We start from the raw sequence: 24,089 nt of genomic DNA, 5'->3' as shown, positions 1-24,089 counted from the left end.
TAAAAGTCATACCCTACATTTACCAGAGAGGAGTAATTAATAGGGTTACTTACATGCTTAAAGTTAAGCACAGACTTAAGTGTTTTGCTGGATCAGGATATTAGTGTATGCAACTGCCTTAGGCATGTAAATTACTATTGGTACTATAGTATGGCATGGAGGCCTTGATTGCTACTGGGCCTCCTTGCGCTCGGCACTGTAAACACACAGCAAGAGACGTGCCTTTCTACAAAGAACTTCTGTGCTACCTAGGCTTATATTGCACTCCATACCCCCTGGTTTCAGGCTGGTTTGTATTCAGCATGGCTCAGCCGTGCATCTGCAGCTGCTTGGAGTGACACTGCCATTTATACTCACACTAGCTCGAGGAGAGCTAGTGCAAATACGTGTACATGAGCAGCTCATAGTGTGGACACAGCCTGAAAGCCCTCCAGCGGTGCACTAAGTGATGGGACTAATATTGGTCACGTGCTCTTTGATCTCTTATTTCCCCTTGGTGAGTATTGGGGGTGGAGTGCCATTTCCACTCACCCAGTCTAAATAGATAAGAGAGACAAAGGGGAAACAGAAGCACAGAGATTTGCCCAAGGTTACACAGTAGATCAGTGGCAGAGCCAGTAATAGCATCCAGGTCTCACAGCTCCCAGTCCAGCAGCCTCGTGGACAGAGCACTCCATCAGTCACTGCACTACAGAGGAATGCATATAGGTATGTGCTCATTGAACCCCAACTTAGTCCCATGTATCAGTGAATTTATACTCCTCAGTGTCTGTGTTTGCATTGTTGGGCACAGCTTTCTGGACCTAGAGATGTTATCCTTGATTTTCATTTACTATTTAAAAAATGTAATGTATGGGACAACCAGAATATGTTTCCTTTAGCTGTGACAATGAAAGCCTAAATCATCCCTTTAAAATAACAATATTTTCACAGAACCATTTGCACTCATTCTATGAGACCCCAGCATCCCTGTTATCATACCTTTACATGACTGTACATGGACCAGATTGTGTAGGGAAGTCCTGGAAGCTCCTTCCCTGGAGGTTTTCAAAAGGAGGCTGGATAGCCATCTGGCTTGGATGGTTTAGGTGCAACAAATCCTGCATCTTGGCAGGGGTTACCCTAGATGACCCTTGCGGGCCCTTTTAACCCTATGGTTCTGTGTACCCCAATGTCTTACTTCTTAGTTAGCACATCTTCAGAACTAAACCACCAATCTAATTTCAGTGCAGTACATTTTAAACTCATTTTAGCATTCCCGGTGTGTTAAAACATAAATTAACTTTATTATACTGATGGCACTTTTGTACGTTTTGCAAGTAGTTGTTTTGGTTAGACCATGCAAAAAAAATGTGGTCATTTAAAATGTTAATATTTACTCTTTTTACGTTCCATGTTTAACGACGCAGAATCCTCTTCAGTTCTCGTCACGTTTGGCTTGCGCATTTGTTCTGCCTTTTCTGCAGACAGACTAAACTGGAGGGGTTGATCTTAAGCCTCATCCAGTTACTCCAGTGCATTAGGGCTCCGAAGGGTTTAAAAGGCATGGGTCTGCTATGCAGGGGGACAACGCAGGAGAAATTTTCTGTCTAGAAATCCTGCCTCTTCTCAGGGCAGACTCCAAAAGCTCGGTGATAGCACTCAGCACCTCGTTACCGAGGGGGCCGTCTGGTGGCCAAGTGTGTGTCCAGTCAGCCTGTACATAGCGCTGATCTGCAATGTCAGAAAACTGCTGGGGGGGGGGGCGGCACAGCAAGCCCCACACCCTTCATGTCACTCCCTGGGCCTCAGCAAAAGTCCAGTCTATTAAATTCAGCACACTTTGGATCAGGCCCTTAAAATGTAATACAGGCCAGGGCATGGCTCTTTGGGTGCCTGTGTTGGGCAACCCTCATGGTGTGGCATTTTGTGGGCCTGTGTCAGGTAATTCACGGGGTCTGAGGGTTAGGACTCCATCTCCACCCCCTAACTCCTCGGGCTGTGATGCTTTTTGCCTCTAGTTTTCTCTTTTCTCCCATTACCACACCGCCCCTCCCCCGCCCCACCTCTTGTAGATCCCCCTCACTCCTGGACCTCTCTCTCGCCCACTTCTGGTTTCCAAACCAACGCGACCTCCCACTGATGTGCTTCTGGCTTCTGGCCCTCATTTGGAAAGTAGGTGCAACTCCCTGCCTAAGGCCTTTCCACTGCTGTCTGTTTCTACAATGCAAAACAATAAAAAAAGTCTCATCGTTATCACACCACATCCTTGCTGACAACGCACCAGGGCCAGCAGCCACTTTCACCACCCCATCTTAAAAAAGCGTCGCGCTCTCTCGGCTGCATCGGGATGTTCTACATATGCCAGTGCGTCACACATCTGAGCATGACAGCCGTTCCTGCAGCGTGATGCATGGGAGGGAGAGAGACAAGCTGGTCCAATAAAAGATATTAACTCACCCACCTTGTTGCTAATATCCTGGGACCAACACAGCTACAATGACACTGCATGCATACAGGAGAGACATTTTCACGATCTCTCCATTACTGACATGAACTCTAATATGCTCTGGATGATTGCGTTGCTGTCCAGGTGATTCCTGTGTAAGGCATGCACACTTCCTTGTTTCCAGTCACTTAGGGGTATTGCTGTTTTTGCAGATGTAATGGCTTCTATCTTGGCCAATATGGGAACTGAACGGGGCAATCTTGAGAGCTAAAAAGCATGAGTCTCTATAGCGTGAGCTAAAGAGCGAGACTTGCTAGCCGAGAGCTGCACAGAGTCCCTTCCCCTTTGGCTCAGGCAGAGATGGAGCCACGTAACGCTCCAGTGGGTCACACACCCACGGCACTGCTGACTCCAATGGGCTTTGGATCTGGCTCCCAGTCTGGTACGCAGCTGGGCCAGATTTTCAAACATGCTCAGCTCCCCCTGAGACACTTATGGCCAAAGTTTCAAAAGTGGTGAACATGCCAAGCTCTTAGGAAAACACGGCCCAGTTATGAACACTGCTCCTCCCATTGTTCACCACGCATGGCCCAGGCATACCATGACTGCCCCCCACGTTCTGTTAATGCACCTCACAGATGGGCACCTCCATCGAACTTCTCTATGAAAGGGGCCTTTTGAAGAACTTCACTTTTCCTGAGAATGCTGCTTGTCTAATTATCTGCCCTGCTACCCAGGGCTGGCTCCAGGCACTGGGGTTCCAAGCAGGTGCTTCGGGCGGCAGTCAGAAAGGGGCGGCAGAGTTTCTGCCGCCGTGGCAATTCGGCGGCAGCTTCTCTCTCTCCTGCTGTCCACGGCGGCAATTCGACGGCGACAGGTTTTTTCACCGCTTGGGGCAGCAAAACCGGTAGAGCCGGCCCTGCTGCTACCAGGTGTGATTTGCAGACCGTTGCTTGGGCTAGGCACCACTGAGCGTCCGAAACTTTGCCTTTAATATAGAACTACCGTCAACACTTAGTTTGGAACGTATATTGAACAATAGTATATACCACCATCCAACTGTTTCTTCAATTACTCGCCAGTGTTCTTTACACTCTTTTTCAGGAGGTTGCCGTTCACTGATTTTACTCCCTTTTGCTGCACTAGTTACATGATTAGAACACATGTACTAAAGAGCATCTTCTCTCCCCAGTTGATAATTGTGACAAAGAATGAAGATTAGTCAGAACTAGAGCTGTACAAATAACTGATTTTTTTTGGTTTGGTAGTTGAACAGGAAATGTTTGGCTCTACCCACAAAGATTTTTTTTAATCCAAAAGTGATTTTTTTTTTAATTTTGGGTCAAATAAAACATTGTTTCATTTTGAGAGGTTTTTTAATCTTTTTTTTTCCCCAAAAAGATAACGGAATCAAAATTCAGAACAAAGCGATTTTGACTCAAAATCAAAGCACTTAATTTAAAAAATGTTGGAGCAAAGCATTTCAACTTTTTCAGATTTGGTTTTTCTTGGTTTTGTAGCTGAAACAGTTTGGGGAATGCAACACAAATTTGCTAAATGTTTCTATTGAGCCAAATATGCATTTTTGGCAACAAAAAAAGTTTTATCTGAAATTTCTCCCAGCCCTAGTCAGAACACCACTTTAAAAGTTAATGGTGCCGGGGGAAGAAACAGCTACATTGCGGATACAGATTTCCTTTTGCTCCATTCAGCCATTCTAAATGGGGGATGCAGACATATACATAATTAGTTAATAACATGAAATGATATTTGTTACTGTTCTGAGGGGTGTAGGTGGAAGACAGAGAATTCTTCTTCCCAGATGTTTCCCAATTCTTGCCCCCTGGGAATTGTGCTGTGTGGAGCGAGGGCTGGACGTCAGCTCTCCTTGTCAGACACCATTATTTATTTTCAGCTAGCGGGCATGAGGCATTTGCCAAAGAGAAAAGACCATGTGGTCCCTGCCAGAAAGAGCTCACACTCTGACACATCAGGAGATCTGAATCCAGAGTCTGCCCATCTTTAGAAGACACAGTACACTCCTGATCATCCAAATAGCAAGGGGGACATAGATTTTATTTGGATACCCAGGAGCAGAGAATCGAGAGGGTAGGAGCCATTCAGCCGTTCAACTGTGGGGTGGCCTCCCTTGCAGCTGGGGGCTCCTCCTCCTCCTCCTCAGAGTTCTGGCTGGGGGTCTCTGCTCTGCCCTGCCCTGCTCACTCGCTGCCATGACAGCAGGGCTGCAAGGGCTCCCTATACTGGGAAGCCTTTTAGCTACAAGGTGGCTTCTCCTGTGGCCAGGGGCTTGTAGTCCTCTTCCTGGCAGTCCCAGCCAGGGGTATCTGCTCTGTTACCTGCACTTCCACATTATCCAAACCCTTTCTTGTCTCCCAGCATGGGACACATGCTGGAGAGGGTGCTTTTCTCATGCATCTCAAGTTAGAGGATAAGGAAGAGATTTGGATAATGCAAAGGTTTGGAGGTGCCAACATTTAGGTCCTGGCAGGTTGCACAAAGGATGACAAGAGTTACAGATCAAAAAGAAGAAGAGGTTGGAGCTACGGGTGGCAAGGATGTCTCTCACTGATGCAAGGCAGACACAGACCCTGGACTCAGGTGTTGCTATATGAGCAGGGGGGGATATAAAGCAAACCACAGATGCCACTCTAGAACTTGTGACTAGAGCAGGGTGAATAACTGAGTTTTCTGGTTCTCTGGCAGTGCCCTGGATTTGGTTTGATTTTTTAATTCTTTTCGATCAACCCAAAACCAAAATTTTTCAGAATTTTCAGCAACAGAAAGAGTCCAAAGAAAAATCATTTTGCATCAAACAAAACCTTCAGGGCTTGTGGCGTTTTTCAAAGAAGCAAAGGCAATTTAAACACAAAGGGCAAGATTCACACGGGGCCTTGCATGCCACCAGCATTCAGACAGTCTCCTTCCTTTGAGGTTTTTAAGGTCCGGCTTGACAAAGCCCTGCCTGGGATGATTTAGTTGGGGATTGGTCCTGCTTTGAGCAGGGGGTTGGACTAGATGACCTCCTGAGGTTCCTTCCAAGCCAACATTAAGCCTATGCTTGAATGAGTTGCTGGATTGGGGCTGACCCATTTGAAGGTGCTATGTAATAGTGAGGGTAGAGAGTTTCTTTCCCGGAGCAGACTAGCATGAAAAAGATGTTCCTTTGATTTCCCCCTCCACACATGCAGATTTTTTTGAAGCTGTTGTTCCTGTTTTATAGTGTGACCATGTGCTGGGCTTTTCGTAAAGTGGCAACAGCGGTCAGTCAAACAGACATCCCTCTGCAAACCTGCCTGGATCACTCTGTTTCTATGATTCCATGACAATGGAGGTGGTTGGGCCCACAGTATGGGCACTGCGGGCCAGAGAACACCCAGTTAAACAAGCCCACTGTGGGGAACGCATGAGTTAGGCCCTGGGTGTCACAACTGAGGTAGCTGGGCACATGCCCATTGGCAGATTTTAAGTGCCTGGTGGACCTTACCAGTGGAAACTTGGGTGCCTAGGGGCTTTAGGCACTACAGGGTTAAGTTGCAGCTGAGTGGCGCTTTAAGGGTCTAAATTCTGGTTCTAGGAACCGAATTGCCTATGTGGATCTAGTTTTCAATGACTCCCTGACCACACAGGAAGCATGTGGCAGAATAGGGAGTTGATGCAGGGCTCCTTCATGCTAGGCAGGTGTCCTGAACGCTGGGAAATTCTAAATCAGAGCCCAGCTGATGCTCAGGTTCTCCCTGAGTCTAAAACTCACCCCTCCTAGGGGAGCCAGAGACACCGGGAAATCAAAGTCACTAAGGGTATGTCTACACACCAATTAAACTCCTGCAGCTGGCCCCTGTCAGCTGCATCGAGGCTGTCAATTTGCAGTGTAGCTGTCCAGGCTCAGCCTGGAGTCCAGGCTCTGGGCCCCTCCCACCTTGCGGGCAATTTTACAGCCCGATGATCCCAAGACAGCTGACACATGCCAGCAGTGGGTGTCTAACTGCAGGATAGACAAACCCTAAGATACCGATCCACTTAAGTACGTGGTTGACTGTAAGTCTGTGATTAGCCCCACGGAAGCCAACATTAAGCCTATGCTTGAATGAGTTGCTGGATTGGGGCTGACCCATTTGAAGGTGCTATGTAATAGTGAGGGTAGAGAGTTTCTTTCCCGGAGCAGACTAGCATGAAAAAGATGTTCCTTTGATTTCCCCCTCCACACATGCAGATTTTTTTGAAGCTGTTGTTCCTGTTTTATAGTGTGACCATGTGCTGGGCTTTTCGTAAAGTGGCAACAGCGGTCAGTCAAACAGACATCCCTCTGCAAACCTGCCTGGATCACTCTGTTTTCAAATCCCGGGGCTCCAGGCAGCTTTACGAGATGTCAGCTGTGTGATTAACAGTCCCTGAGGAGAGCTGTGCAGGTGCGTGGGGAGGGATGTAGATTCCTGGCCTTGGCACGGCCCTGGCATACACTGGAGGAGCTTCAACTTGACCTTGTGCCACTCCCTCTGGACTGATCCATGGGAAGCATTTTGTGCCACAAATTTCAGAAGCTAAGAGTTGCGGGTTCTCTGCAACAGCCTCATCAGCTCCCCGCACTGGCTTTGGGGGCAGCTTGTCAGAGCTCAGGTGCAGTGGAGAGAGGCAGTTGCAGAGCACCCATTGCAGCTTGTGGATACCCAGCTGTGCAAATTAGAGCCACACAGGCGTTTACACCATTAAAGGAGTGGATGGCCTGACACAGCCTCCCTCCCCTCTGAGTGCTCCCAGGGACAGCCACAGGACTACCTGTGGAGCGACATCCTACTCCACACCTGTAAGGGAGACAGAATCTGGCCCTTTTTATTATGCCTGAGTCTGCAGACAGGCAGTGTGTAGGCCGGCCTTTGCGGAGCCCTGACAGCCCTGACACCGGACAGCCTTTGCGGAGCCCTGATCAACACACCACCCATTCTGGGAGAGCAGGCACTGTGGGAAGTGCCCCACGCAGTACACATGACCAGCAGCCCCTCCCAGGACCTCTATTTAAGTGCAGAGGGAGTGCCAAGAAGTTGTCCTTGCAACAAGGCAGATCCCTGACCTGCTGCTGAGACAGACCCTGTGGTGTTCATGTCTCCTCGCCCTACCCTCTGGTTCTTGCCTCTGGCTTGATCCTTGGCTCCAGCCCCTGATTATTGACTCTGGCACCTGCTATTGACCTTGGCTCAACTCTTGACTCCAGACCTTGGCTACTGACTCTGACTTGAGCCCTCAGGCCTGATCACCTACAGCTCTAGCCACTGAACTGACTGCCCAAGCCCTGGTTCTAGGCAGTGACTGTCTAAAATGGGACAACGTACTTTCTGTAAAAGGGGGGTGGCATCTGACTGCGTGGTCTCTGCTACAGCTCTGGAACACACTCCTCATCTTCGTCTGAAATAGTCCAGATATGCAGCATGCTGAGAAGACCACCAAAAGATACCCCTTAGAGAGGGCTTTTGGAGTGGGGCCAGGGTTTGCTTCCCACGATGAAGGGATATAAAGGAGTTTCTGTAGATATCTGGCTGGCTGAGCTCCTGCTGAACTGATTACAGTAACTCCTCGCTTACCGTTGTAGTTCTGTTCCTGAAAAATGCAACTTTAAGCGAAACGATGTTAAGCGAATCCAATTTCCCCATAAGAATTAATGTAAATAGGGGGGTTAGGTTCCAAGGAAATTTTTTTCACCAGACAAAAAACTATATTATATATATACACACACACAAAGTATAAGTTTTAAACAAACAATTTAATACTGTACACAGCAGTGATGATTGTGAAGCTTGGTTGAGTGGTGAAGTCAGAGGGTGGGATATTTCCCAGAGAATGCCTTACTGCTAAATGATGAACTAGCAATCAACTGAGCCCTCAAGGGTTAACCCATTGTTGTTAATGTAGCCTCAGCACAAATGGAGGGAGGGGAGACAGCATGGCAGACAGAGACACACACCCTGTGTGTGTGAGAGAGAGAGAGATACGCATTGGCCCTTTAAGTACGCTGACCCCACTCTAAATACATTGCCTTTAAAAAGCTCAGGACATTGAGACAGCAGCTGTGGTCTCTCTGTCCTGAGCCCTGTCCTGTCCCCACCCTGCTCTATATGGAGAAGGCGTAAGCGGGGGGCAGGAGGAGGGGGGAGGGGGACACCCTGACATTAGCCCTCCTCTCCCCCGCCCCCCCAGACAGCAAGCAGGAGGCTCCAGGGAGCAGCTCCAAGGCAGAGAGCAGGAGCAGCACATGGCAGTCGGGGGAGGGACAGCTGAACTGCTGGCAATTGGTAGCCTGCTGGGAGGCTGCTGCACAGGGAATTTAGGGGAGCGGGGAGCTGATGGGGGGGCTGCCGGCCCACCCTGGTTCCACCCAACCCCCACCAGCTAGCTCCAACGGGCTGCTCTTCCTGCAAGCAGTGGACAAAGCAGAGGGCTGCCAAACAATGTTATACGGGAGCATTGCGCAACTTTAAACGAACATGTTCCCTAATTAATCAGCAACGAAACAACGTTAACCAGGACGACTTTACGTGTGGAGTTCCTGTAGTTGAATGCCAGTGGGATTTTATGATATTGAATGATTAATTAACACGGTAGGGTGCCCAAAACCTTGGATAGGCATACTGTAAAACCAAGAACAGGCTGTTTCCATTAAACTAACCTTCCTCCAGTATGTTTCTGTATCAAGGGGCAGATTAGGGTTAGTGTCCCACTAAGGCATCCTTATTCAAGAAGAGCACTTAAGCATGTGCTTAAGCCCCGTTGAAATCAAAGCCTTAAAGCTAAGCAGGTGCTTAAGTAATTTCCTGAACTGGTGTCTAACCGTGGCGATCATGTACTCATACGAGCAGGCCGATTGACTTCAATAGAATGATTTGTTTGAGTAATGGCTCAGCAAAGGTCCACAATCCAGCCCATAAAGAGTCCCATGGAAGACAGGAAAACATCCTTGGGTGTTTCTATTCAAGGTAACATCTTTCTTGGTCTAAAGAGACTGGAATTAATTTTATGAGAGTCTCCAAATACAGAGAGGAAAGGTTAAATGACCATGCTCACTTTTAAACACTTCAAATGCTAAAAGCAAAGGATTCTTATGAACAATTTATACTAAACAAAAATCAAAGTTAGATTATCATTCATTCACTAATGCCTTTTTCCCCCTAAACATTGACATCTGATGTTTATAAGCCTGTGAATAATACAGGTCCTGTTACCTTTCTCGCTTAAAATCAACTTCCTTTATGCACTATGCAGGTTTCATTTAGCAATTATTCTAGGCTTTCCAAAATACTTTGTTATCCCTTTGAAATGCTCTCGCCGAGGAAATCCTTGCTCCGCTTTTTATTACACTGTTACATTTGCTATTGTTTTAACTTAAGCAGCAGCATATTCTACCCTTACATGATAATACTTTGCACTTTTCATGTTCAAAGCACTTCACAGACACTGGGTCTGATTCGACAGGCATCCCATGCCGTTGACTTCAGTGAGAGTTCTATGGATTGGCAGCCTTCCAGGCAGGCACTGTGGAGATGTTGAGCAAACTTGTTCTGCAAGAGCCAAATCCAGCGCTTTGAAATTCATTTGTGTGGCTGTAGTCCAGCCAGGACCATTGCTAATCTCCTCCCAGAACTCTATGCAGTTTGCACATCAAAAATTCCATTCTTCATCCATGGCAAAGTATTCCCCAAAGCCTTCGACACCCTGCTGCCCTGTCTTCCACTATCGACTGCCTATGCTCCACCCTTCTCCTTTCATCTATGAAAGAAACTTCCAACCACCTCGACAGCACTGCCATGAATTGCAGATCCACACAGTTGCTGAGCAAAGTGGCTTAACTGTGTTACAGATGTTGGATCATCAGCATTTAACTCGTATGCTCAGTGCACATTGGAGCTATTTAAATCAAGCAGACTTCTGGCCACTTCTACATCTCTGACTTGTACAAGTCCAAAGATGAGTTGCTTCATCTACCAATTAGAGCAGATTGAACAATTTTGGACAAAACTCTCTGCCCCACCACCTCAAAAAATGCCATTTTGTCAAAACTGAAATGTTTCATGGAAACGCAGCAGTTTCAACAAAGGTTTATTGGGAAGGTTTCTCAGGTCCAGGATGGAAATGCCGGTCAAAACCAGACAGAGCATAAGCCATCAGAATAGTCAATTGCCTAATGGTTAGAGGCACTCGTAGGGCAGTGGGGTTCAAGTCTTTGTTCTGGTGATTCACCTAACCACCGGACTACTATGTTTTTGGCTCATATGTTTTTCCCAACAAAAATATTCTTGCAAGTTCATGATTTCATTCTGACCTGGAATGAAAACAAATTTCAAAACCTCAAGTTTTTTTTTTTCTTGTTTGCCAGTGAGCCCTACTAGCAAGATACCCTAGTGAAGTGACAGGAGAAGTTAGCATTGCAGGGCTGGGCTTAGAATTTCTGCTTTTCTGGCTTGTGTTCATGTGTTCAAGTCAATGTCCAAACCTCTTTTCACTAGAAAATTAACATATGCACAACAAGTCTTCTTTCATGTGGTTATTTTATCAGACAGCTTTAACACGGTAATGTCCAATGCATTCTGGTGAATGTAACTAATATTTATAGTGAAATACACTTCAAAAAAGTTAAGTATAACATCGTTTCCAAAGGCCCTTTAAAAGTGTCGGAATAGTTAGAGGCAGGGGAAAAAAATACCCTTTGAATGTATCTTTCGTAGTTTCACAGAGTTTAAGGCCAGAGCAGACATTAGATCCTTTCTCACCAAACCTCCTGCATAATACAGGCCATTACATTTCACCCCTATATTGGGTCCAAAAGACTTTAATTAGACTAATGCATGAAGATACAGCAATTTTCACTCCACTTGTGACAGCCTTACAGAGATTTGGCCCTATGACCTAGAGCATCAAAAGCAACAACCATGCCCCTCTGCCAGCAGGCCACCTAGGGCGGCACACCGATCCTGCATTATTGCTGGGTCAGAGCCTTTGTGCATGGCAGCTAGATGCAAACTGTAGGTCAGTCACAAGTTCCCAAAGCTTATGAACCCATCCAACAACTTTCCCACAAGAGAACAGCATTCCAAAGACACCCTGAAAAAAAATACCCGCGCAAGTAAATAACTAAGGAAAACGAGTCACCATGCAGGTTTAAATTTAACAGTGAAACGTTTGTGTCAGGACCTCTCTTTCGCCTAGAACAGAACAGAGGCAGCCAGATTCCTTGGGATCAGGATTTGTTTCTAGGGGTATGTCTACACTACGAAATTAGGTCGAATTTATAGAAGTCGGTTTTGTAGAAAGCGTTTTTATACAGTTGATTGTGTGTGTCCCCACACAAATGCTCTAAGTGCATGTAGTCGGCGGAGTGTGTCCAGAGTACTGAGGCAACCGTCGACTTCCGGAGCGTTGCACTGTGGGTGGCTATCCCACAGTTCCCGCAGTCTCCGCCGCCCATTTGAATTCTGGGTAGAAATCCCAGTGCCGGATGGGGCTAAAACATTGTCGCGGGTGGTTCTGGGTACATATCGTCAGGCCCCCGTTTCCTCCCTCCCTCCGTAAAAGCAAGGGCAGACAATCGTTTTGCGCCTTTTTTCTTGAGTTACCTGTGCAGACGCCATACCACGGCAAGCATGGAGCCCGTTCAGCTCACCCTCACCGTATGTCTCCTGGGTGCTGGCAGACGTGGTACTGCATTGCTACACAGCAGCAGTTAATTGCCTTTTGGCAGCAGACAATGCAGTATGACTGGTAGCCGTCATCGACGTAGTCCTGGGTGCTCTTTTAACCAGGCGCCTGGGCAAACATGGGAGTGACTCAGCCAGGTCATTTCCCTTGTTTCGTCTCGTGGCGGTTGAGTCCTACCAGCAGTGCACTGTCTTTTAGCCTGCAGCTAGCAGAAGATGATGGCTAGTCGTCATACTGCACCATCTTCTGCCAAGCACCCAGGAGATGACGATGGCTAGCGGTTGTACTGCACAGTCTGCTGCCAGCAACATGTATAAAGATAGATGAAGTGGCTCAAAACAAGAAACAGACCAGATTTGTTTTGTATTCATTTTCTCCTCCCTCCCTCCCTCTGTGAAATCAACGGCCTGCTAAACCCAGTTTTGAGTTCTATCCTTGAGGGTTTGAGTTCTATCCTTGAGGGGGCCATTCAGTTTCTCACAAAGCCACCCCCTTTGTTGATTTTAATTCCCTGTAAGCCAACCCCATAAGCCACGTCGTCAGTCGCCCCTCCCTTCATCAGGGCAATGGCAGACAATCGTTCCGCACCTTTTTTCTGTGCAGACGCCATACCACAGCAAGCATGGAGCCTGCTCAGATCACTTTGGCAATTAGGAGCACATTAAACACCACACACATTATCCAGCAGTATATGCAGCACCAGAACCTGGCAAAGAGATACCGGGCGAGTAGGCGACGTCAGCGCGGTGACGTGAGTGATGAGGACATGGACACAGACTTCTCTGAAAGCACAGGCCCTGGCAATGTGGGCATCATGGTGCTAATGGGGCAGGTTCATGTGGTGAAAAGCCAATTCTGGGCTCGGGAAACAAGCACAGACTGGTGGGACCGCATAGTGTTGCAGGTTTGGGATGATTCCCAGTGGTTGCGAAACTTTCGCATGCATAAGGGCACTTTCATGGAACTTTGTGACTTGCTTTCCCCTGCCCTGAGGTGCAAGAATACCAAGATGAGAGCAGCCCTTACAGTTGAGAAGCGAGTGGCGATAGCCCTGTGGAAGCTTGCAATGCCAGACAGCTACCGGTCAGTTGGGAATCAATTTGGAGTGGGCAAATCTACTGTGGGGGCTGCTGTAATGCAAGTAGCCAATGCAATCACAGATCTGCTGATATCAAGGGTAGTGACCAAGGGAAATGTGCAGGTCATAGTGGATGGCTTTGCTGCAATGGGATTCCCTAACTGTGGTGGGGCCATAGACGGAACCCATATCCCTATCTTGGCACCGGAGCACCAAGCCGGCGAGTACATAAACCGCAAGGGGTACTTTTCAATAGTGCTGCAAGCAGTGGTGGATCACAAGGGACATTTCACCAACATCAACATGGGATGCCTGGGAAAGGTACATGATGCTCGCATCTTCAGGAACTCTGGTCTATTTCAAAAGCTGCAGGAAGGGACTTTATTCTCAGACCTGAAAATAACCGTTGGGGATGTTGACATGCCTATAGTTATCCTTGGGGACCCAGCCTACCCCTTAATGCCATGGCTCATGAAGCCGTACACAGGCAGCCTGGACAGTAGTCAGGAGCTGTTCAACTACAGGCTGAGCAAGTGCAGAATGGTGGTAGAATGTGCATTTGGACATTTAAAAGCGTGCTGGCGCAGTTTACTGACTTGCTTAGACCTCAGCGAAACCAATATTCCCACTGTTATTACTGCTTGCTGTGCACTCCACAATATCTGTGAGAGTGCCAAGGGGGAGACATTTATGGTGGGGTGGGAAGTTGAGGCAAATCGCCTGGCTGCTGGTTACGCACAGCCAGACACCAGGGCGGTTAGAAGAGCACAGGAGGGTGTGATGCGCATCAGAGAAGCTTTGAAAACCAGTTTCATGATTGGACAGGCTACGGTGTGAAAGTTCTGTTTGTTTCTCCTTGATGAAAACCACCACCCCTTGATTCATTCTGCTTCCCTGTAAGCTAACCATCCTCCCCTCCTCCCTTTGATCACCACTTGCAGAGACAATAGAATTTTAAAATCATAGAATCATAGAATATCAGAGTTGGAAGGGACCTCTGGAGGTCATCTAGTCCAACCCCCTGCCCAGAGCAGGACCAATCCCCAACTAAATCATCCCAGCCAGGGCTTTGTCAAGCCTGACCTTAAAAACTTCTAAGGAAGGGGATTCCACCACCTCCCTAGGTAACGCATTCCAGTCTTTCACCACCCTCCTAGTGAAAAAGTTTTTCCTAATATCCAACCTAAATCCCCCCCACTGCAACTTGAGACCATTACTCCTTGTCCTGTCATCTGCTATCACTGAGAATAGTCTAGATCCATCCTCTTTGGATCCACCTTTCAGGTAATTGAAAGCAGCTATCAAATCCCCCTTCATTCTTCTCTTCTGTAGACTAAACAATCCCAGTTCCCTCAGCCTCTCCTCATAAGTCATGTGTTCCAGTCCCCTAATCATTTTTGTTGCCCTTTGCTGGACTCTCTCCAATTTTTCCACATCCTTCTTGTAGTGTGGGGCCCAAAACTGGACACAGTACTCCAGATGAGGCCTCACCAATATCGAATAGAGGGGAACGATCACGTCCCTCAATCTGCTGGCAATGCCCCTACTTATACACCCCAAAATGCCATTGGCCTTCTTGGCAACAAGGGCACACTGTTCACTCATATCCAGCTTCTCGTCCCACTGTCACCCCTAGGTCCTTCTCTGCAGAACTGCTGCCTAGCCATTCGGTCCCTAGTCTGTAGCGGAGCATTGGATTCTTCCGTCCTAAGTGCAGGACTCTGCACTTGTCCTTGTTGAACCTCATCAGATTTCTTTTGGCCCAATCCTCCAATTTGTCTAGGGCCCTCTGTATCCTATCCCTACCCTTCAAAATATCTACCACTCCTCCTAGTTTAGTGTCATCCGCAAACTTGCTGAGGGTGCAAGCCACACCATCCTCCAGATCATTAATGAAGATATTGAACAAAACCAGCCCCAGGACCGACCCTTGGAGCACTCTGCTAGATACCGGCTGCCAACTAGACATGGAGCCATTGATCACTACCCGTTGAGCCCAACAATCTAGCCAATTTTCTACCCACCTTGTTGTACATCCATCCAGCCCATGCTTCTTTAACTTGCTGGCAAGAATACTGTGGGAGACCGTGTCAAAAGCTTTGCTAAAGTCAAGGAATAACACGTCCACTGCTTTCCCTTCATCCACAGAACCAGTTATCTCATCATAGAAGGCAATTAGATTAGTCAGGCATGACTTGCCCTTGGTGAATCCATGCTGACTGTTCCTGATCACTTTCCTCTCCTCTAAGTGTTTCAGAATTGATTCCTTGAGGACCTGCTCCATGATTTTTCCGGGGACTGAGGTGAGGCTGACTGGCCTGTAGTTCCCAGGATCCTCCTTCTTCCCTTTTTAAAAGATGGGCACTACATTAGCCTTTTTCCAGTCTTCTGAGACTTCCCCTGATCGCCATGAGTTTTCAAAGATAATGGCCAATGGCTTTGCAATCACATCCACCAATTCCTTTAGCACTCTCGGATGCAACGCTTTTCTAAATAGTCCCGAACCACTTCTTTCTTCACAGAGGGCTGGCCACCTCCTCCCCATGCTGTGCTGCCCAGTGTAGTAGTCTGGGAGCTGACCTTGTTCATGAAGACAGAGGCAAAAAAAGCATTGAGTACATTAGCTTTTTCCACATCCTCTATCACTAGGTTGCCTCCCTCATTCAGTAAGGGGCCCACACTTTCCTTGGCTTTCTTCTTGTTGCCAACATACCTGAAGAAACCCTTCTTGTTACTCTTAACATCTCTTGCTAGCTGCAACTCCAGGTGTGATTTAGACTTCCTGATTTCACTCCTACATGCCCGAGCAATATTTTTATACTCATCCCTGGTCATTTGTGCAATCTTCCACTTCTTGTAAGCCTCTTTTTTGTGTTTAAGATCAGCAAGGATTTCACTGTTAAGCCAAGCTGGTTGCCTGCCATATTTACTATTCTTTCTACACATCAGGATGGTTTGTCCCTGTAACCACAATAAGGATTCTTTAAAATACAGCCAGCTCTCCTGGACTCCTTTCCCCCTCATGGTATTTTCCCAGGGGATCCTGCCCATCAGTTCCTGGAGGGAGTCAAAGTCTGTTTTTCTGAAGTCCAGGGTCCGTATTCTGCTGCTTTCCTTTCTTCCTTGTGTCAGGATCCTGAACTCGACCATCTCATGGTCACTGCCTCCCAGGTTCCCATCCACTTTTGCTTCCCCTAATAATTCTTCCTGGTTTGTGAGCAGCAGGTCAAGAAGAGCTCTGCCCCTAGTTGGTTCCTCCAGCACTTGCACCAGGAAATTGTCTCTTACCCTTTCCAAATACTTCTGGGATTGTCTGTGCACCGCTGTATTGCTCTCCCAGCAGATATCAGGATGATTGAAGTAGCCCATGAGAACCAGGGTGTGCGATCTAGTAGCTTCTGTGAGTTGCTGGAAGAAAGCCTTGTCCACTTCATCCCCCTGGTCCGGTGGTCTATAGCAGACTCCAACCACGACATCACTCTTGTTGCTCATGCTTCTAAACTTAATCCAGAGACTCTCAGGTTTTTCTGCAGTTTCATACTTGAGCTCTGAGCAGTCATACTGCTCCCTTACATACAGTGCAACTCCCCCACCTTTTCTGGCCTCCCTGTCCTTCCTGAACAGTTTATACCCATCCATGATAGTACTCCAGTCATGCGAGTTATCCCACCAAGTCTCTGTTATTCCAATCACATCATAATTCCCTGACTTTGCCAGGACCTCCAGTTCTCCCTGCTTGTTTCCCAGGCTTTGTGCATTTTTATATAGGCACTTGAGATAACCCTCTGATTGCCCCTCATTCTCAGTATGAGGCAGGAACCCTCCCCTCTCACATGCTCCTGCTCGTGCTTCCTCCCGGTATCCCGCTTCCCCACCTACCTCAGGGCTTTGGTCTCCTTTCCCCGGTGAACCTAGTTTAAAGCCCTCCTTACTAGGTTAGCCAGGCTGCTCGCGAAGATGCTCTTCCCTCTCTTCGTTAGGTGGAGCCCGTCTCTGCCTAGCACTCCTCCTTCTTTGAACACCATCCCATGGTCAAAGAATCCAAAGCCTTCTCTCCAACACCACCTGCGTAGCCATTCATTGACTTCCACGATTCGACGATCCCTACCCCGGCCTTTTCCTTCCACGGGGAGGATGGATGAGAACACCACTTGCGTCTCATACTCCCTTATCCTCCTTCCCAGAGCCATGTAGTCTACAGTGATCCGCTCAAGGTCATTCTTGGCAGTATCATTGGTGCCCACGTGGAAAAGCAGAAAGAGGTAGCGGTCCAAGGGCTTGATGAGTCTTGGCAGTCTCTCTGTCACATCGCGAATCTTAGCCCCTGGCAAGCAGCAGATTTCTCTGTTTTCCTGGTCAGGGCGGCAGATAGATGACTCAGTCCCCCTGAGGAGAGAGTCCCCGACCACCACCACATGCCTCCTTCTCTTGGGAGTGGTGGTCGTGGAACCCCCAACCTTAGGACAGTGCATCTCATGCCTTTCAACTGGCGGAGTCTCCTTCTGCTCCCTTCCCCCAGACGTATCATCTGGGCCTCTCCCCGCAATGGTACCTGTGGAGAGAACATGAAAACGGTTACTTACCTGTATCTGCGTTGCTGGTACATGGACGTTCCCCCTTCTTCTTCTGGAGGTCACATATTGCCAAATTTCTTCACCATCCTCCTGTCCCTGCTGCGCAGCCTGCTCTGAATCTTCAGAACCTTGTGCCCGTAGAAGCATATCCTGACGTCTGTCCAGGAAATCTTCAGATTCTCTTATGCAACGCAGGGTCGATACCTATGGCTCCAGACTTTGAACCTTCTCGTCCAATATGGAGACCAGCTTGCACTTTGTACACACAAAGGCGCTTCTGTCCTGTGGAAGAAAGACAAACATGGCACATCCAGTGCAGGTCACAACAGCTGATCACTCCCCATCCATATTACCTTCCTACTACGAGCTTCCTCAGGAGATGCAGTAATTACTCAGAGAAGACGTCAGGGTGTAAGCCTCAGTGGGCTCACCCCAGGCGAACTCCCACGCAAACTCCTGCTGTTTGCTGCTCTGCTGTTCCCCGCTGCTCAACTGGTTCGCGGAGCGCTGGCTTTTTTAAACAGGCAGGCTCACCTGAAACAAAACACTCCCAACTCCCGCCCTTTTCAGCCAACCAATCAAGCACTCGCTCAAACTTTCAAGCTGCCCTCACTACAAACACTCCGATCCTCTCAACAAACACACACTCAGATACCCAGATACTCACCAACACAGATCCCAGGCAAACTCCTGCTGTTTGCTGCTCTGCTGTTCCCCACTGCTCAGCTGGTTCGCCGCCGCTCAGCTGGTTTGCAGAGCGCTGGCTTTTTTAATAAAGTCATTGTTGCTTCACATTCATGCATTCTTTATTCATTCATCAGTTTCCACAGTATGCATCTGATGAAGTGAGCTGTAGCTCACAAAACTTATGCTCAAATAAATTGGTTAGTCTCTAAGGTGCCACAAGTACTCCTTTTCTTTTTGCGAATACAGACTAACACGGCTGTTACTCTGAAACCACACAAATAGGGGGATAACTACCAAGGTAGCCCAGGAGGGGTAGTGGAGGAGAGAAGCACCAGGAGGGATGGTGGAGGAGGGAAGGACAAGGCCGCACAGCACTTTAAAAGTTTAAAACTTTAAAACTTATTGAATGCCAGCCTTCTGTTGCTTGGGCAGTCCTCTGGGGTGGAGTGGCTGGGTGGCTGGAGGCCCCCCCATCGCATTCTTGGGTGTCTGGGTGAGGAGGCTATGGAACTGGGGGAGGAGGGCGGTTGGTTACACAGGGGCTGTAGCGGCGGTCTGTGCTCCTGCTGCCTTTCCTGCAGCTCAACTATATGCTGGAGCATATTGGTTTGATCCTCCAGCAGCCTCAGCATTGAATCCTGCCTCCTTTCATCACGCTGCCGCCACCTTTCAGCTTCAGCCCTCTTTTCAGCCCGCCACTTACTCTCTTCAGCCCGCCACCTCTCCTCCCGATCAATTTGTGCTTTCCTGCACTCTGACATTGTCTGCCTCCATGCATTCGTCTGTGCTCTGTCAGTGTGGGAGGACAGCATGAACTCAGAGAACATTTCATCATGAGTGCGTTTTTTTTCACCTTCTAATCTTCACTAACCTCTGGGAAGGAGAAGATCCTGTGATCCTTGAAACACATGCAGCTGGTGGAGAAAAAAAAAGGGACAGTGGTATTTAAAAAGACACATTTTATAGAACAATGGGTACACTCTTTCAGAGTAAACCTTGCTGTTAACATTACATACACAGCACATGTGCTTTCGTTCCAAGGTCGCATTTTGCCTCCCCCCACCACGTGGCTAGACCCTTCCCCCTCCCCGTGGCTAACAGCGGGGAACATTTCTGTTCAGCCACAGGCAAACAGCCCAGCAGGAATGGGCACCTCTGAGTGTCCCCTTAAGAAAAGCACCCTATTTCAACCCGGTGACCATGAATGATATCACTCTCCTGAGGAGAACACAAAGAGATAAAGAACGGATGTTGTTTGAACGCCAGCAAACATACACTGCAATGCTTTGTTCTACAATGATTCCCGAGTACATGCTACTGGCCTGGTGTGATAAAGTGCCCTACCATGGTGGACAGAATAAGGCTGCTCTCCCCAGAAACCTTTTGCAAAGGCTTTGGGAGTACATCCAGGAGAGCCGCAAATGCCAGGGCAAATTAATCATTAAACATGCTTGCTTTTAAACCATGTATAGTATTTTAAAAGGTACACTCACCAGAGGTCCCTTCTCCGCCTGGCGGGTCCGGGAGGCAGCCTTGGGTGGGTTCGGGGGGTACTGGCTCTAGGTCCAGGGTGAGAAACAGTTCCTGGCTGTTGGGAAAACCAGTTTCTCTGCTTGCTTGCTGTGAGCTATCTACAACTTCATCATCATCATCTTCCTCGTCCCAAAAACCTGCTTCTGTGTTGCCTCCATCTCCATTGAAGGAGTCAAACAACATGGCTGGGGTAGTGGTGGCTGAACCCCCTAAAATGGCATGCAGCTCATCATAGAAGCGGCATGTTTGGGGCTCTGACCCGGAGCAGCCGTTTGCCTCTCTGGTTTTCTGGTAGGCTTGCCTCAGCTCTTTAAGTTTCATGCGGCACTGCTTTGGGTCCCTGTTATGGCCTCTGTCCTTCATGCCCTGGGAGATTTTGACAAATGTTTTGGCATTTCGAAAACTGGAACGGAGTTCTGATAGCACGGATTCCTCTCCCCATTCAGCGATCAGATCCCGTACCTCCCATTCGGTCCATGCTGAAGCTCTTTTGCGATTCTGGGACTCCATCATGGTCACCTCTGCTGATGAGCTCTGGCCAGTGTGGCAAGCTGCAGGTGACCATGCAAACAAGAAATTGAAATTCAAAAGTTCGCGGGCCTTTTCCTGTCTACCTGGCCAGTGCATCTGAGTTGGGAGTGCTGTCCAAAGCAGTCACAATGGAGCACTCTGGGATAGCTCCCGGAGGCCAATACCATCTAATTGTGTCCATAGTACCCCAAATTTGCCCCGGCAAGGCCAATTTAAGCGCTAATCCCCTTGTCAGGGGTGGAGTAAGGAAATTGATTTTAAGAGCCCTTTAAGTCGAAAAAAAGGGCTTCATCATGTGGACAGGTGCAGAGTTAAATCGATTTAATGCTGCTAAATTCGACCTCAACTCCTAGTGTAGACCAGGGCTAAGAGTAGAATGATGGAGAAGTGATAAAGTAACTTTGCTTTTGTGGAAGCTGCAGAATTGCCATGGCAGTGACAGAGCATTCCACCCAGGGATTCCTGCACTGAGTCCATAACGTCTCGGCACTATTCTCACAGGTAATGATAAATTTGTGTTCTTTAACATGAGGAGTCAGGAGAAGGATGCTGTTTGCTTCCTGGAAACACAGCCTCCTGCAGAGACCTCCTGTTATAGATACGAGGATGGAGTAATGGCTTTCCATGGCAAGACTGCAGTCAAAGTTCGGTGAACTTTGGAGAATATCTCAGTGGCAATGGGAACGCTATCTAGAAAGGGTCTGGTTGGAAACGTTGGTGATTTAGGCAAAATACCAGAATTTTTTAGGCATAGGTCAACATGATCAACACGCTTAGCTAAGTATTTGGCTATGTCTAACAAAGTGAAGAAGAAAGAAAATCTCCCTAACAGAGACAGAGTTGATAGGATTGATGAACATGTCTCTCCTCAGGAAGGCAGGCTATAGAATACGTCTATTAACATATTTCAGATTGTGACAGGGGCTCTACTCACTGCTAGGATGGCGCCTCCTCCTGGCCATTCTGGGGATTAGGTCTGCCAGGCCAACACCCTTTTCCAGAGTCCCACCACATCTGTCTGTCTCTTCCTCTCTTGGCAGCCTCTCTTTCATTCCACAGAAAGAAAAGGAGGACTTGTGGCACCTTAGAGACTAACAAATTTATTTGAGCATAAGCTTTCGTGAGCTACAGCTCACTTCATCGGATGCATTCAGTGGAAAATACAGTAGGGGGATTTTATATACACAGAGAACATGAAACAATGGGTGTTACCATACACACTGTAATGAGAGTGATCACTTAAGGTGAGCTATTACCACCAGGAGAGCTGGGGGGAGGGGGGAAGAAAACCTTTTGTAGTGATAATCAAGGTGGGCCATTTCCAGCAGTTGACAAGAACGTCTGAGGAACAGTGGGGGGAGGGGGGAATAAACATGGGGAAATAGTTTTACTTTGTGTAATGACCCATCCACTCCCATCTTTATTCAAGCCTAAGTTAATTGTATCCAGTTTGCAAATTAATTCCAATTTAGCAGTCTCTCATTGGAGTCTGTTTTTGAAGTTTTTTGTTGAAGAATTGCCACTTTTAGGTCTGTAATCGAGTGACCAAAGAGATTGAAGTGTTCTCCAACTGGTTTTTGAATGTTATAATTCTTGACATCTGATTTGTGTCCATTTATTATTTTACTTGTCAACTGCTGGAAATGGCCCACCTTGATTATCACTACAAAAGGTTTTCCCCCCGCTCTCCTGCTGGTAATAGCTCACCTTAAGTGATCATTCTGGTTACAGTCTGTATGGTAACACCCATTGTTTCATGTTCTCTATGTATATACATCTCCACACTGTATTTTCCACTACATGCATCCGATGAAGTGAGCTGTAGCTCACAAAAACTTATGCTCAAATAAATTGGTTAGTCTCTAAGGTGCCACAAGTACTCCTTTTCTTTTTCCGGATACAGATTAACACGGCTGCTACTCTGAAATCTTTCATTCCAGGAACTGCAGTCTCCTCTTCATGACTCGACCCTCTGGCCCGGTCACTAAGTAGCTTCCCATTCTGGGGTGAGTCAAAGTCTCTCCTTGCCAGCAGTCTCAGGCAGTCTTCCTATTCACTGCCCCAGGTGCCACTACCTGGGTGGCTGGCAGGGGAACCTGGGCCCGCCCTCTACTCTGGGTTCCAGCTCAGGGACCCTCTAGTCAGCAGCCAAGCTCAGTTCCCTCCTGAACCCGGCTGCCTTTCCCTGAGCCGCCTCCATACCTTCTGACTCTCCCCCCTTCTCTGGGCTTGCCAGCCCAAACTCTCTCCTCCCAGGGAGTAACTGTAGCCAGCCTGCCTCTGTAGCCCCAGCCCCAGCCCCAGCCACACCTCCCTTCTCCCAGGGAGTGACTACAGCCTACTTCCCTATAGCCCCCTTCTGTTGCCAGCTTCTTGGCTTTATAAACCCAGACCAGCTCCTCCCCCAGCTGGACTTCATCAGCCATTAGGCCTTAGCACTCCCTGGCTTTCCTCCAGGTGCAGCCTATAGGTTATTTGGCCTAATTTACCCCTTCAGGCCTGGTGTGGGGTGGACATCCTGTCACACAGACCCAAGTGAAGAGAATGGAGTATACCCCTGAGGATTTCTCTCACTCAGAAAGTAGCCCTATCTGTTGAAGATGAGCCACAGCACAATGGAGTTTGTTGTGACAATGTCAGATCTAAGGATTTGGGGAGAGATAACTGTTGCCTAGATCTGTTGAAATTCTGTGTGTAGCCATACCCAACTATAGCTATAATACTGTGCTCTGAGGTAGGATTGGTCCGTTACTGCTACAGTCAGAGAGTCTTTCACCCACTTATTCAATACTCATGGAAAGGGCCTCTAGGTAGCCATATGTTACGTCTAGCTCTGAAGGACAAGGTTACGGAATCATTTTTGCTTCTCCTATCAAGGAGATATCCCAGAATTTGGAGTGCAAAAGGTCTGATTTTTTTCATGTAGAATTGAGAGAAGCTTCTGTTTTGAGGTTTCAATTCTTTCTGAATTGGCTTGGCCAAGGAGAGGGATTTTTTCCCCTTTCTCTTTGATTATCTACCACTGTTGCTGTGTCCACTGTTGCTGTGTCTCTCAAAAAGAGCCAATTTCCCTTGAATTATGCTGCTGCTAAATGCTGGTTTGCTGGAACATCTGCTTGCCATGTGTGGAGGCAGACATATCTCCAGGCAACACTGTTAGGAGCAATGGATCTGGAAGAGAATTTTAATGCATTGAAGCAGCATCTGCTGAGAATGATGCAGCCAGAGAGTTTTTCTTCACTCAAGACCAAAAGTATTTCTGATCTGAGAGATCCATATGGTCTAAATATTCACATAAGGCTAGCATAGCAGCAGAACAGACCGAAGTTTGCAAAGATGCTGCTGAGCCCTTGATTATTTTCCTAGGGCAGTTTCAGTCTAATTATCTGGCTATTCTTGGTAAAAGGCCTCTTCACACCCTTATATGTCTTTATGCAGGTCTTTAAAATGAAATGCCCTGGCTGCATCTGAGTGTAGATTGCCACACCACCGTGAAAACTACATACGTTGTCACCTGAACCGCCTCCTGTCATTAGTCTGTTCTTATTGAGCAGGAATT

Source organism: Caretta caretta, chromosome 11, assembly GCF_965140235.1.
Source record: "Caretta caretta isolate rCarCar2 chromosome 11, rCarCar1.hap1, whole genome shotgun sequence".
In the NCBI taxonomy this organism is placed as follows: Eukaryota; Metazoa; Chordata; order Testudines; family Cheloniidae; genus Caretta; species Caretta caretta.
Note: the sequence above shows the minus strand (reverse complement) of the source record.